This window comes from Schistocerca cancellata, chromosome 12, assembly GCF_023864275.1.
Source record: "Schistocerca cancellata isolate TAMUIC-IGC-003103 chromosome 12, iqSchCanc2.1, whole genome shotgun sequence".
Lineage (NCBI taxonomy): Eukaryota > Metazoa > Arthropoda > Insecta > Orthoptera > Acrididae > Schistocerca > Schistocerca cancellata.
In genome coordinates this window covers 28,317,067-28,330,451 of record NC_064637.1, presented here as the reverse complement: position 1 = coordinate 28,330,451, position 13,385 = coordinate 28,317,067, and positions in this window count along the sequence as shown.

Sequence of the window (13,385 nt, the reverse complement as noted above, 5' to 3'; positions counted from 1 at the left end):
ATGACACTTAAATGGAAGAAGTGTGAATTTGTGAAATCGGAAATAAAGTTTCTGGGGCACATTATTACTACCAACGGTATTGGCAAGGATCCGGAAAAGTTAAGTGCAATATCGGGATGTCCAGCTCCTAGAAATAGAAAACAGTTGAAAGCCTTTCTAGGTTTGTGTGGATTCTATAGAAAATTCGTCAAGGGCCAAGTTTTTAATAGTCCTCATTTGAACAATTTACTTAAGAAAAATAGTGCTTTTGTGTGGACTGAAGAATGCAGGAGAGATTTTGAAAACTTAAAAAGGGAACTTTTGAATGACAATATTTTGCATCACCCTATACTGTCAAAACCTTTCCATATGAGTACTGATAGCAGTGCTTATGGAATTGGCATAGAAGTGTTCCAAGAAATCTGTGAGGGCAAGGAAATCGAACACCGGACTATCGCATTTGCCAGTAGAACCCTGACAAGATACGAGAGAAATTACACTATTTCGGAAAAGGAAGCTTTAGCCATTATATGGGGGCTGAAGAAATTTAGAAATTATCTGTGGGGCCATAAGCTCATTATACATACCGACCACAAAGCTTTGACTTTTCTTAAAGATTGCCGTTTACTTAATGGTAGGCTAACTCGTTGGGCTTTGTACCTGCAGCAATTTGATTACGATATTTGCTATATTAAAGGTACTGAGAATTATGTGGCAGATGCCTTATCTCGATTGCCAAATGGTATGAGTGAATTGCCCAATGAAAATGGGGAAGAGGGTACTTTTCAGATAAGGTATATGAAAGAGATTTCAGGAAATAGGAAAATTGAGCAGATATGTAAAAATATGAGGTACCATCAGAATGAGGATTCAACCTGGAAATCAGTGAAAGTAAATTTTGACAGTGTGCAGTATCCTCAAATTAAGAAATATTACAAAATTTATAAAGGCATTTTATATATGAGGAAAGATTTAGTTACTGAGAAATGGAGGGTATGTTGGCCAAAACAGTTTGATACTGATGTCATAGATTATTTTCATTTGGCATTGGGGCATAGTGGGCCGAAAAAATGTTTGGATAAACTGAATAAGGTCGTAGTGATTACTGGTAATGTAAGTAAGAAGGTAAAGGAACGGATTAAGTCATGTGATATCTGTCAAAAGACCAAAGTACCGAACAAAACTAGTAGGGGACCAATGCAAAGTACATTGCCTGAAGACACCCTAGACTTATTATCGGTAGATTTATATGGTCCCCTCCCAAAGACTTCGGGAAATTGTGCATATCTTTTGGTGATTTTGGAAGTATTTTCTAAATTTGTGAAACTATACCCCTTGAAAAGGGCCACAGCAAAAGCTGTATTTAGTAGGATGGTCGAATACTTCAGGACCATCGGGAAACCCAAGGCAGTACTATCGGACAATGGACCCCAGTTCATATCCAAAATTTGGAAAGAGGGAATGGAGAAAAATGGTGTTGAGGTTAAATATATTGCAGCCTACCATCCTGCAAGCAATCCGGTTGAAAGATACATGCGTGAAGTCGGGAGATTGTGTAGAACATACTGCAGTCACAATCATAGAGCCTGGGGCAGATTCATATCGGATTTTGAGAATGTCATGAACACATTACATCATGAAACGACAGGATTCCCACCGGAAGAAATTTTGTTAGGTAGAAGTAGTAAAAGTTTAATTGAAGAAAAATTAGAGTTTCCACCTTGTACAAGTTTGGGATTGAATCAAAAGAAAGAATTGGTAATAAAAAGGGCAAAGCAAAAAGCCGAATCTAGATCTAGAAAACACGATAAGAATCTAAAAGTTTCAAAATTTAAAATTGGAGATCATGTTCTTCTAAAAACCCACGAAAAGTCTAGTGAACTAAACCATGAAATTTCAAAATTTAAATATATCTATAATGGACCATATATAATACAGAACATTCCACACGAAAATGCTTACTACCTAATCTACCCAAAATCCAAAAGACCTTTAGGTGTAAGAAATATAGTGGATCTGAAATTATATGTTCCCAGAAACGAGTAATTGTGTTGTATCTTATGCTGAACACAAATTGTTTCAAATGTAACTATTCTTTGTAAATGCCTGTATACCATTGAAAGTTTACTAATGTAGTTATGTGAGTTTTAGATTACCAATTGTACTGTAACTATAAAAATGTATGGAGGAAAGGACTGAAAGGAAAGGATAAATGCTTTCAGCCAGATAAAAGGTGGAACTGTCTAAAATGAAAATGGGCAGTGTATGAACCAGAATAGGAAGGACTGCCAAATACCAATGAGGGCAGATAAATAGTCGATGGAAAATAGTAGATGTAATCCAAAGGATGTGACAATATGAAGTGAAATGGACTGCCCAAATCCACATAATAGGCAGTAAATATGTGTAGTTAATTTTCTGAAAATTTTGTGTGTGTGTTTTGATTAGTAAATTAGAAAATGGACTGCTATTCAAAGCAAGCAGCGACAAATTATCTTATAGTATATAAGGAATATGCATTTGTTTTTGTAGTTAAATATTTGCATTCCAGAATTTTAAATTATTTCGTTAAGAAATTTGGGAAAAAATGATTAAATTGCTATTTTAGTAATGTTTAAATGGGAAGTTGGACTGTGCAAAAGGCACTTAAGTAAATAACAAGATATTGGTCTTAATATATTAAATAGTGTGAACCTATATACAGTGAGTGGAAGGAAATATGTAGTGTAAATCTTCTTGAACTTTTACGTAAAGATTCAGAACCAGTGTATTATTGTTAAATTTAGTGTTCCCATAAAATTTGGACTTAAGAAAATTTTCTGGAAACAGGGGCATGTGTAACAATAATGTACCTATAATAATTTTTTTTTATGCATTTAGATAAATGTTCCTTTCTGAATTTATGTGAAATAATGTAAATATTATTTTAAATTTTTTCTTTTCGTGTCATGTTAAAGAAACTGTACACAACTTTTGAAATGAATGTCATTACTTATGTTAGATTTTAAGCAATTTGATAACCAAAGGAAAATGTATTTAATGTTAAATACTATTGTATAATGTGAAAATTGTAATTTAAACACTTGGTCCATACGTAGTTAATGCATTAGGATATGTGTAGTAGAAAACCTGTGGTGAATACCCTACCTGTAGGGGCGCGGGAAAAGGTGGATGCAGGCGAGCGCGGGAAAACGCACACTGGCGCGGTTCAGGCTGTCTAGGAAAAGTGGATTCCATTGAGCCTCGGATGGGCCGATTCCGACGACTACTTGGCATGGCTATATTCTCAGGCACAAAACTGGAAAGATTACGACGCCAAGAAGAATGAAAGTGCCGATACTGTGAGAGCCTTAGCCGTGCTTGTATGTGTGCTGTGCTGCCCGCTATCTCGCTGCTCGCCACCCGCCGCACCGACGTGCACAGGTCAAACATTTACTTCATCTTTAGAAGTGTATCTGTGTGGACCAGTGTCGAAACTGTTTTAACTGTTCAATAATAACGTGACCTTTACCAGAATTGCCTTAGCCGTTACTTATCCTTATCACTGACCTAGACAGGGTCCTTACCACATATTGTGCAACCCGAGTATCCCGAACTGAAAGTTTACAGTTAGTATCAATCTGCAGACCAATTTAAGCTATAAAGCAGTTGAGAGTTAGGAGTGCAAATGTAAATGTTAGTAAAGAACTACAGTGTGATTAAATTGAAAGATAAATTTTGAATTGGGCTAGCAATGTTATTTAGTTCATTTGAGACTGAAAGAATGTTAGTCAATTACCCCAGAAGCGTGACAAAAGAATAGCAATCCATAGGTTGATAATTTTGAGTGTAAATGTACCTTCAGGAATTACTAGTTTCAGTATAACAACCATAACAGTTTCAGGGCCCCCCCCCTTCTCTTGTCTATTCTTGCACATTCTGAAGTGTACTGATCAGAATTGAACAGTAAAATTAATTTCTATATTAAACCTAAGTGTATTAAAGATTTTTCCAATTTTAATAGTGACTTTGTATGTGTGTTTTCAAAATTGCTGATTCTAGGGTAATCTATGCCCGATTTCAGTCTGATCAATATACAAAGTGCAGCTCGTAGTAATCATTGCTGTGTGGTGTTGTGTAATTTTAGCTCGTACAAATTAGTACAAAAGAAGAAAACCTTAGTTCAGTAGATTCTTTCTGGTTCTAAAGTTTGTTATAAAACGCAACATTACCACGTGTCATTATGCTTGTACATGCTACCACTTGTACAGGGAAAAACTCACTTAATGCCTAATTAGGCTGGCGACCGTATTATTAATCATTGGTAGTATCTGCTGTGTGTACTTCTTGTCCATGCGAACGCGTAATTGTACTTTACATTTACTTGACGCATCACTGTAGTTACTTACTGAATAAGTCCGAATTGCTTCCATTAGGTACACGCGGTCAACTTATGTACTAAATCCTTGTTTACAAGGTGAAGCCCGTGAACTTATTACAGTACAGGCTTTATTGAGCTAACGCTCGTCCGACAGGGCGGAAGTGTTACACGGTGTCATTTAAGAAGGGATTTTTTGAAATACCAACATCAAGGGGGTGAAATATGGGATGAAAGGTTTTTTCAAAATTGTTTCTATTAAGGCAATTTTGAAACTAGACTTACAAAAATTGGTATTTGGTTTCTTGGTCAGAAATAAAGAATTAGGTGTTTCAGCATTTTTGGAAATTTAACAAGAGACTAGACTGTTGTTTCAATTGTTAAGGCTTTCTCTTAACTGGTACTTGTATTACTGTCCATGTTTAACACCTCTTGTAGTTGTCTCACCAAATACTGTTTATATTTTATGCAAACTGTTACATAGACACAGTTTGGAATATAATGTTAATGTCAAAGTGTTGTACCGCCACACTCTCAAAGGTTGCATTTACAGTATGTCCACTCAAATGCCCCCATTTTCCTGCATCTATTTATTTCTGTTTATCTTATTGATATATTCTTTATGTATTCAATAGATACATTAGTATTAGTAGTAGTAGTATCTTTATTCATCTGTAGATCTCTTTTTACAAGGACATAGGACATGGCAAAGTATTTATAAGTTTATATCAATTTAAAATAAGCTAATTTGTATACACATATATTTACAGAATTCTAGTTAGAGACAATCATTAAATCTACTCCTGCAGTGTTATACAAATAAATAATAATAACATTTTTTATCAAAGCCTTACTTTGTTTTATCTAAGTAAGCCTTCAATGTATAAAATGTATTGCATAACAGGTAATTTTTATCTGCCTTTTTTAAATAAGTGTATTTTGGCAATTTATTTAATCTCTTTTGGTAATTTATTGTATAGATTTATTCCGTGGTAGAAAATGCTGTTTTGAGTTTTATGTTTATTTTTTCTTGGTAAATGTAAGTTGAGTCTATATCTTGTTGCATGGTCATGGACAGTGCTGTTTGTGCAGTAATTACCAATGTTATTTTTGATGTGTACAACTGACTGGCAAATGTATTCACATGGAGCAGATCAATACAATGAGCTTGACTAGTATTTTTGGTTATTGTTCTTATGGCTCTTTTCTGGAGTTTGAAAATTGCATTCATATTCTGTGCATTTGTTCCCCAAAAAAGAAGGCCACAGCTAAGAATTGAGAGAACATATGAATAATATGTAACTAAAAGACACTGCATGTTAGACACTGATGATAGGATTCTAAGGGTATAACATGCTGATGATTGTTCCTTCTTTTAATAGGTTTGTGTATCACTCTCCATTTATCATACCTCCTGATGTAGCCTTGTCAAGTACTAATTTTATTTTATTAGTTTTGTTTATTAATAGAAACTTATGTAGGCATGCTGTTCCTATTTTGTGTTAAAGTTTTTCCTGTTTAGTCCATTTTCATCTATTTACTTCCCAGTCTTCAATGCACTACCACCACACTGTCAAAGATTTTGCTTCTCTTTCAATGTTGTTTGCAAACATCGTAACTTCTTTGGTGACAATACGCAGTAAATGTCTGAAGATCGCCTTGTAAACCGAAAACCGGTTAACACAATAAAAGTAATGTTGTCGAGCAAAAACAAACTGGGGCTTTTCATTTATTATAATGTTGTTCTACCAAGAACCGATGGGAGATTTTGTTAATGTAATTACTGTCATATTATTATTTATGACATTTACAAAATCCATCATTCCGCTGGCTCTATGCTAATAAAATGTAACTACCTAAATAAATCTTTAGGCCAATGGTGGCCCAAACTCTTTGGGCTTCCAGATTTAGGTTTCCCATTATTTCCACTGCTTACAGTGATTGCCTGGGTTGTTACTTAGAAAGGATACACTCAATTTCTCTTTCCTTCCTTTCCCAATATGATCTCATCCCCAATCTCTGATGACCTCATCACTGATAGCATATTAAACACTTATATTAGATGGCGACCTGAAGACCGGTAGAATAGTTTGCCTCTTCAGGAACTGACAAATATTCTCCAACCACAGAATTTCAAAAAAATGCAAGCCTCCCAATCTGTTCTGTAGGGATAACATGTCAACAAAAATAACCAATGTTTGAAAATATTTCTGGATAGATACAAGATCTACTTGCCAAGTGTTGACTGGAGAAAACACATACAAGGATCATGGAAATACACAAGCATTTGGAGCCATTGGCTCCTTCTTCTGGCAGGAGGACTGAAGGGAAAGGTAGAGTGATGAAGGAAGAAGGTGGGTGAGATTTAGGAAACAGTGAGAGTTATGGAAAAGTTGCTCCAAACCTAGGGTCATGGGAGACTTTAAGGATGGGATGATGGAGAATAGGGTACTAAGCAAGATAGAGATTACTGAAAAATAAATCACGCAAGAGTCAATAAGAGCAGAAAGTAAAGTGCATTATACATGCTAGACAGGTGTTGGAGACGGCAGTGAGGTGGGGGAATAGGCAGGTTGCAAAATTAAAGATATAGAAAAACGGAAGGGGAGTGAAAAAGAGCAACAGTTACTGAAAATAAAAGCTGAGATCACAGAAACTAGCACAAATGAAGGCCAGGTGGCTGGTAAGAACCAACCACATGTTGTAATGGCAGTTCCAACATGCAGAATTCTGAGAAACTTGTGTGAGGCACATATCTGGAAACAGGCACTGAGGTCATAACTGTCATGTTGTCGAGCATCCTCTGATACAGGATATTGTGTGTTGCCAGTATACATCTTCTGCCTATGCCCACAAATTGTAACTGATAACTTGGGCACACAGTGTTCATATATATCTACATCATACTCCACAAGCCACATATAGGTGTATGGTGGAGGGTGCTCTTTGTATCACTAACTGAGTCCTCCATCCATGTTCCACTCATGAACAGCACTTGGAAAGAAGCCTCTTATTGGCTCTGCTTTCTTGAATTTTCTTCTTGTGGTCATTACATGAAATGTATGTGGGAGAAAGTAATATGTCGTCTGACTCTTCCCAGAAAGCGCTCTTTCAAAATTTCAATAGTAAATCTCTCTCAGTGATGCACAATGTGTCTCTCATAACATCTGCCAATGGAGTTTGTTGAGCATCTCCATAACACTCTCATGCAACTAGGTGATGATGTAATGAAACATGCCACTCTTCATTGGATCTCCTCTATCTATGCTATCAGTCCTATCTGGTACGGATCCCAGACAGATAAACAATACCCATCAATCAGTCAAACAAGCACCTTGTAAGCCACTTCCTTCATGGATGAGTTACATTTCCTTAACATTATTAATATGAATCTAAGTTTGGCTTCTGCTTTTCCTACTACTTGTTTTATGTGGTCATTCCCCTTAAGGTTGCTCTAAATAGTTACTCCTAGACATTTTGTGGCAGATACTATTTCCAGTGGTTTTTCATCAATAGTGTGGCTACAGATTAGTGGATTTCTTTTTTCTATGTAAGAACAATATGTTACATTTATTTACATTCTGGGTCAACTGCCAACTGTTCATCAATTCTCTGAAGCTCATTCTGCAAATCATTACTGTCTTATGGCATTGCTACTTTGTTATAGGCAACTGCAACATCAGTGAAAGCCTACCAGATTATATATATAAAAAAAAAAACGAAGATGATGTGACTTACCGAACGAAAGTGCTGGCAGGTCGATAGACACACAAAATTCAAGCTTTCGCAACAAACTGTTGCCTCATCAGGAAAGAGGGAAGGAGAGGGAAAGACAAAAGGATGTGGGTTTTTAGGGAGAGGGTAAGGAGTCATTCCAATCCCGGGAGTGGAAAGACTTACCTTAGGGGGAGAAAAGGACGGGTATACACTCGCACATATACAGAAACAAGCAGACATACTTAAAGACAAAGAGTTTGGGCAGAGATGTCAGTCAAAGCAGAAGTACAGAGGCAAAGATGGTACTGAATGACAGGTGAGTATTAGTGGCAGCAACTTGAAATTAGCGGAGGTTGAGGCCTGGTGGGTAACGGGAAGAGAGGATATATTGAAGAGCAAGTTTCCATCTCCAGAGTTCGGATAGGTTGGTGTCGGTGGGAAGTATCCAGATAACCCGGACGGTGTAACACTGTGCTGCCCGTGCACCAAGGCATGTTTAGCCACAGGGTGATCCTCATTACCAACAAACACTGTCTGCCTGTGTCCGTTCATGGGAATGGACAATTTGTTGCTGGTCATTCCCACATAGAAAGCTTCACAGTGTAGGCAGGTCTGTTGGTAAATCACGAGGGTGCTTTCACACGTGGCTCTGCCTTTGATCGTGTACACCTTCCGGGTTACAGGACTGGACTAGGTGGTGGTGGGAGGGTGCATGGGACAGGTTTTACACCGCAGACGGTTACAAGGGTAGGAGCCAGAGGGTAGGGAAGGTGGTTTGGGGATTTCATAGGGATGAACCAAGAGGTTACGAAGGTTAGGTGGACGGCAGAAAGACATTCTTGGTGGAGTGGGTAGGATTTCATTAAGGATGGTTCTCATTTCAGAGCAGGATTTGAGGAAGTCGTATCCCTGCTGGAGAGCCACATTCAGAGTCCGATCCAGTCCCGGAAAGTATCCTGTCACAAGTGGGGCACTTTTGGGGTTCTTCTGTGTGAGGTTCTGGGTTTTGGGGGGATGAGGAAGTGGCTCTGGTTATTTGCTTTTGTACCAGGTTGGGAGGGTAGTTGCAGGATGCAAAAGCTGTTTTCAGGTTGTTGGTGTAAATGGTTCAGGGATTCAGGACTGCAGCAGATTCATTTGCTACAAAGACCTAGGCTGTAGGGAAAGGACCGTTTGATGTGGAGTGGGTGGCAGCTGTCATAATGGAGGTACTGTTGCTTGTAGGTGGGTTTGATGTGGACAGATGTGTGAAGCTGCCCATTGGACAGTTGGAGGTCGACATCAAGGAAAGTGGCATGGGATTTGGAGTAGAACCAGGTGAATCTGATGGAACCAAAGGAGTTGAGGTTGGAGAGGAAATTCTGGAGTTCTTCTTCACTGTGAGTCCAGATCATGAAGATGTCATCAATAAATCTGTACCAAAATTTGGGTTGGCAGGCCTGGGTAACCAAGAAGGCTTCCTTTAAGCTACCCATAAATAGGTTGGCGTCCAAGGGGGCCATCCTGGTACCCATGGCTGTTCCCTTTAATTTTTGGCATGTCTGGCCTTCGAAAGTGAAGAAGTTGTGAGTTAGGACGAAGCTGGCTAAGGTAATGAGGAAAGAGGTTTTAGGTAGGGTGGCAGGTGATCGCCGTGAAAGGAAGTGCTCCATCGCAGTGAGGCCCTGGACGTGTGGGATATTTGTGTATAAGGAAGTGGCATCAATGGTTACAAGGATGGTTTCCAGGGGTAACAGATTGGGTAAGGATTCCAGGCATTCGAGAAAGTTGTTGGTGTCTTTGATGAAGGATGGGAGACTGCATGTAATGGGTAGAAGGTGTTGATCTACGTAGGCAGAGATACTTTCTGTGGGGTCTTGGTAACCAGCTACAAAGGGGCGGCCGGGATGATTGGGTTTGTGAATTTTAGGAAGTAGGTAGAAGGTAGGGGTGTGGGGTGTTGGTGGGGTCAGGAGATTGATGGAGGTTTTGTAGGGGGCCTAAAGGTTCTGAGGATTCCTTCAAGCTCCACCTGGATATCAGGAATGGGATTACCTTGGAAAACTTTGTATGTAGTGCTGTCTGAAAGCTGACGCAGTCCCTTAGCCACATACTCCCGACGATCAAGTACCACGGTCGTGGAACCCTTGTCCGCCGGAAGAATGACAATGGATCGGTCAACCTTCAGATCACGGATGGCCTGGGCTTCAGCTGCGGTGATGTTGGGAGTAGGATTAAGGTATCTCAAGTAGGATTGAGAGGCAAGGCTGGAAGTGAGAAATTCCTGAAAGTTTGGAGAGGGAGATTTTGAGGAAGAGGAGGTGGGTCCTGCTGTGACGGAGGACGGAACTGTTCCAGGCAGGGTTCAATTTGGATAGTGTCTTGGGGAGTTGGATCATTAGGAGTAGGATCAGGATTATTTTTCTTCTTGGCAAAGTGATATTTCCAGCAGAGAGTACGAGTGTAGGACAGTAAATCTTTGACGAGGGCTGTTTGGTTGAATCTGGGAGTAGGGCTGAAGGTGAGGCCTTTGGATAGGACAGAGGTTTCGGATTGGGAAAGAGGTTTGGAGGAAAGGTTAACTACTAAATTGGGGTGTTGTGGTTCCAGATTGTGTTGATTAGAATTTTGAGGTTTTGGGGGGAGCGGAAGTGGGAGATTGAGTAGATGGGAGAGACTGGGTCTGTGTGCAATGAGAGGAGGTTGAGGTTTGTTGGAAAGGTTGTGGAGGGTGAGTGATTTGCCTTTCCGGAAGTGGGAAACCAGGAGATTGGTTAGTATTTTGAGATAGAGGGTGGCATGCTGTTCTAATTTGTGGTTGACCTGTAGGAGGATGCTCTGAACATCCAGTGTGGATGTGGGAGAGGAAAGATTGAGGGCTTTTATTAAGGAGAGGAGTTGCCGGGTGTGTTCATTGGCTGAGTTGATGTGTAGGTGAAGGATTAGGTGGGTGACAGCTATGGATTGTTCAGTTTGGAACTGGCATAGGGACTGATGGAAAGACGGGTTACGATGGAGTGTAAACGGTACAAATGGAAAATGCAAAAGAGTGGAGAGTAATTCGGATGGCAAATGCCTGCAGATCGGTGTGCAATGTGATGGGATCATAGTACATATCATTCCAGACCAGCAACATAACCCCTCCATGAGCCAGAATACCTGCCACAGGGGTAGGTCAAAATGCACAGAGGCATAGTGTGCCAAGTCAATTCGAACACATGGGCGTAGCTTCGTTTCCTGGAGAGCTACTATGAGTGGTCCTTGCAGTTGGAGCGAATGCCGCGAATATTTCAATGAAGAAGTACCATCATGAGAAGAAAAAGAAAAAGGAGAAGCAAGAAGGGGTCACCTCGAAGGCCACTGAGGACCTGGCTTTGAGCGAGCACTGCTGTCGCCATCAATAGGTGGAGAGTCATCCTCCATTTTTTCAATAGGTTCGTCAGCCACCATGTTAAGATGGCCAGGAGGGGGAGATCCTCCACTGGTGAACGGCCAGTTGTTCAGCTACCAGTGGTGTGGCCAGGCAAAACAGATGACAGCCTGTGGCAGCAACCGCTGGGTGGCGCAGGAGAAGAAATGCACCGTGGCAGAGAAGGAGAACTTTGCTTCCTATGAGCCTCCTTGGAAGGTTGTTTAGTTGAAGTACCGGTCAATGGTTGGGAGTTCAGGGTATGTAGGTGTGGTGTCAGCGCCAGACACCACACTTGCTAGGTGGTAGCCTTTAAATCAGCCGCGGTCCGTTAGTATACGTCGGACCCGCGTGTCGCACTATCAGTGATTACAGACCGAGCGCTGCCACACAGCAGGTCTAGAGAGACTTCCTAGCACTCGCCCCAGTTGTACAACCGACTTTGCTAGCGATGGTTCACTGACAAAATACGTTCTCATTTGCCGAGACGATAGTTAGCATAGCCTTCAGCTACGTCATTTGCTACGACCTAGCAAGGCGCCATTATCAGTTGGTATTGATATTGTAAATAATGTACAGACAAGAGCTACGTTCAACATTAATGAATTAAAGTTAAGTATTCCACCATCTGCGTCCATTTTAATAAGTTCTAATTTCCTTGTCTTGTTCCAGACCTCACGCCAGCATGCGTGAGCTTAAAAGCGTGCCTTTTGGCTTCCTCTATTCATACGGGTTGGCTCTCCTGCCAGCCCACAACAGTAGGAAGTCCTCATGGGGCGGTTCCTTCTTGAAGGCCCGTGCATCTGACTTCTGGGTCTTAGTCTTGGCAGACGCTGATGAAGGTGCTTGTGTCTTAGGGGTGACGGGAGGAAGAGGAGACGTCGACCAGGCAATCTTAGCGCTGGCCGAACAAACAACCGTAGCACTAAAGGTCAGGTTGCATGTCTGCACCGACACCTCCCTGGTAGGCCGAGGAGACGCAAGAACAGTACTGTAATTCCCTGCTGGGAGCAGCGTTGGCTTCCTACTAGCAAATAGCTTGTGAGCAGCCGAGGTGGACACTTCCTCTTTGACCTGAATTTCCTGTATACAGCATTCATCCTTGTAGATGGGACAGTTGCGGGAGGATGCTGCATGGTCACCCTGACAGTTCACGCGATGAGGAGACGGAGGTGGACAGTCACCCTCATGGGTGTCCCTGCCACAAGTGACGCATTTAGCCACATTAGAACAAGACTGGCGGGTGTGGTTAAAACACTGACACTAGTAGCAGTGCGAAGGTGACGGGACATAGGGGTGAACAGAAATAACCTCATAGCCCGCTTTGATGCGCGACAGCAGCTAAATGCTATCAAAGGTCAAGAAAAGTGTCCGGGTCGGTACATGGTCAATGGTCATTGTCGGCCTTTTTCATGACCCTATGGACAGCCGTCACACCCTGCTCAGCAAGGAAAGACTGAATCTCCTTGTCAGTCAATCCGTTGAGTGATCTAGTATATACCACACCATGCGAAGAATTCAAAGTGTGGTGAGCCCCCACCCGGACAGGGAATGTGTACAGGAGGGTGGCCTGAAGGAGTTTTTGTGCCTGAAAGGCGCTCTCAGTTTCTAACAACAAGGTACCGTTACGCATCCTGGTACAAGACTTGACAGGTCCGATGGCATCTATGCCCTTCTCAATAATGAAAGGGTTGACAGATGAAAAATCTTTTCCATCCTCAGATCTAGGAACTAGGAGCTGCTTTGGGGCAGGCGGTGGTACTTTTGTCACTGGGGCTGGTCAAGTTTCTGCTTTTGGACAGAAGTCACAAGAGAAGAAGAAGAGAAATCCATTGCGGATGAATCCCCCATGATTGCCAGTGTCTCAGATGGTGCATTACTTCCTTGGGGGGACCCTCTCAGAGGGTGCTCCCACCTTAGGTGAATTATTTACACCTCAGGTCA